This window comes from Paramormyrops kingsleyae, chromosome 19 (assembly GCF_048594095.1).
Source record: "Paramormyrops kingsleyae isolate MSU_618 chromosome 19, PKINGS_0.4, whole genome shotgun sequence".
Lineage (NCBI taxonomy): Eukaryota > Metazoa > Chordata > Actinopteri > Osteoglossiformes > Mormyridae > Paramormyrops > Paramormyrops kingsleyae.
In genome coordinates, this window is record NC_132815.1 from 15,313,914 (window position 1) to 15,316,902 (window position 2,989).

At 46.9% G+C, this 2,989-nt stretch overlaps 1 pseudogene; it reads left to right on the forward strand.

The window, feature by feature from the left end:
• The first annotated feature begins 420 nt into the window (after positions 1–420).
• Positions 421–517, forward strand: LOC111858044 (U6 spliceosomal RNA; annotated as a pseudogene).
• Positions 518–2,989: the final 2,472 nt, after the last annotated feature.

Genomic DNA, 2,989 nt, shown 5'->3' on the forward strand with positions numbered 1-2,989 from the left:
GTTAATGGTGAGTCCTGTGGTTCTTATTCACTCTCAGGAGTGATAATGAGCACCCCAGAGCTCGACTCGCCTTCAGCTCCCACAAACGGCTCCCATCTTTCTCTCTCTCTCTCTCTCTCCTCCACTGTGACGTCTGCTACTACCTCCGCTCTTCATCCATTTTTTTCCGTTTACTTTCGTCCTGCTTCATTTGCGTTCTACTATTTGGACAAACTAGAAACAAAGTTCTGTGTTGTTTTCTGCAGCATGCGCCTATCTGACTAAGGACTGTGAAGTGCTGGGGACCCATTCATGCATAGATGTACCAGATGTTCATACATACTGATAAATTACTTTTTCGACTGTCGGTTTTGCATTTATGTGATATGATTTCATCAGAGATGGGCTGGGTGTTTGTGGAGATGGTTCTAAATGTACTTGCTGTGGCAGCACATATACGAAAAAGTTGGAAAAATGCAGAGAAGGTGAACATGAGCCCTGTGCAAGAATGACACGTAGATTTATGTTCCACATATTGGGGGGCGGTGTGTGGCACCGTGGTTTTGCATGCTGTGCCTGTGATCGGAAGGTTGCTGGTTTAAATCCCAGGGTCAGTCGAATGGTTTTACCGCTGGTCCCTTAAGCCCCAATTGCTCCAAGGACTGACAGCCTGTTTTCTGATCAAAAATGTGTACATTGTTTTGGATGAAAGCATCTGCAAAATAAATGAAATGGTAAATGTAAATATCAACAAACGTAGGCAACAGAGTTCAGGAAAGTTTGGAGTACGGGAATGTTGTGGGCATCGCTCGTATGAGGTGATATCAAAAGATTTGCGGTGTTTGCTTTCGGGAGGTAGAGGGGGGGTAAACGCACACTCCTACAACATTAGAGCGATGCAAAAAAGCAACATCCAAATGAGGAGAGATGGGGGCGCACTTCTCTGATGATAACAACACACACAAGCCGGAGCAGATTAAAGGCAGCAGAAGACAACTTTGAACGGATATTTAAAGTTCCATCGGCTGAACAGAAACGGTATGTGAATTATATTGTTAAAGTTCTGTTCTCGCTAATCAAAAAGGTGCATGTTTTTGTTCACAGTGGTGTGCCAAAAAAATCTTTTGACGACGAATAGTAACTCAGGAAACCTCTGTTCGTGAGCAGGATGAAGGATGGTAGCCGATGAGGACAGCTGATACGGACCATGGCTGGATCTAATAGGCTGATCATGAAAATGACTCTGAAGTTTTGCCTGCTCACCCCAGTACAGCATGTGTGGTATGAGGGACTATATATCCCAAAATGCACTGAGGCACCAGCTAACCTACTGGCCAAGGAGGAGAATATTAAAACTGCCCAACATTCTCTGACTAATTAAATATTACGCTAATTATGATTTATGATGTACTTACAAACTTTCAACTTATGAACTTTCAGACATACGAGCGAAGAGGACTGCAAGTCCAAATTGTGTTCATTGGGCTCCCGTTTCCTGTCTGCAACATCAATTTTTTTTTCTGCGTGCCAATTCCAGGTAGTACGACTTCTGGCCGCTACTCCCGCCGCGCAGCAGCGTAGCGTGCGTACTCCCAGCATCCTAATTCTTAGTACTTGCGTATACCCTTAAAATGATGTCGAATAACGAGTTACGAACATTTCAAGTAACGAACGGCTGTTCGGAGTGTATCTTGTTCGTAAGTAGAGGAGCGTCTGTATATGCACACACACGTATATTTGTTTGTGCATATATTATTGGTGCACTTACTTTCGTAATGGCCATCTATCTTCATAGTGACTTGATAACTTGACCGCTGTAAATTTGTAAATTGGATAGTAAATTTTTGGTTGGCTCAATGCAGCATAGGGCAAATTTATCCAAAATCGAATGATACGCAAGCTGTTTGTCAACCCCAATCCCAGAATGCTGTGCTGCTTCTCTCGGCTGGAGGGTGGGGGGTTGGGGTTCACGTTCGAAGTCACACTGAGGTCATGTTCCGCTCCGATGGCTCGCTGGTGGCGTAAGGGGTCCATCTCCAGCCACATGGGGGCGTATATCAGCAAGACGGAATAAATAAACATGCAGTATAGAAATATGCAGACACACCCGCACACACACAGGCAGATGTATAATGCGTATATACATATGTGTGTGTGTGTGTCTCCCCCTGTGTTTTTAAAGCCCATGTGTGTTTGATGCAGCATCCCTCAGAGTGCAGCACAGCTCACCGCCTACCTGCCCCACTGTGGGGAAACAAGCTTCAGAAGGCTTTAATGGGATTTCGCCCCAGGCTGTTTTATTAAGATGTTGGCTCTTTCTGCTGCCTGTGCAGCTGACACTGTTCGCTGTCAGCCCCCCCCTCCCCCCACATCCCCTCCCATCCTGACCCATCCCTAGCCTCGCCTCCCTACACCGACACCCCTGGACCCTCCCCCAAGAAATCACGCACACACACACACACACACACACGCGCGCACACAAACGCACACACACACAACAATGGCCAGGATTTTGCGCTTCAATTAGTCTTCATGGATCAGTGCGGGTAAATAAGGGAGAGAGCGATGGGCCAGATGAGGCCTGACTGGGGAGCAGCACAGAACCGCTTCATAGACGCTGGCCTGGTCAGGATCAATAGGCAGGCTTTAAGCCCTTTTTTGCAGCTTATCAGGATAGCGCTGCAAAATGTCGCCTAAAAGGGACACAGTCCCGCCTTTAATGGACTCCATTCGAAATCTACTGAAGAGAGATGACATAATACCACAGTATTTCCACATTTATCATTCATCAAAACGATTCTGCTCCCGTTTTAACGCATTACAGGAAGCTGTGAGCGTAGCATTTCCAGCGCAGCGGTGCCAGCTAGCCATTAGCGGCTAGCCGACGATAAATATGTCTCTTCCAGGGCTGGCCCTTTGTCAGGTGTCTCGGCTGTTTGCCCCGAGCCCGAGGCTTCCGGATTTTTCTCTGGGCCTGTTCCACCTCTCTGCTTTTCTCTCGTTCCCCCCC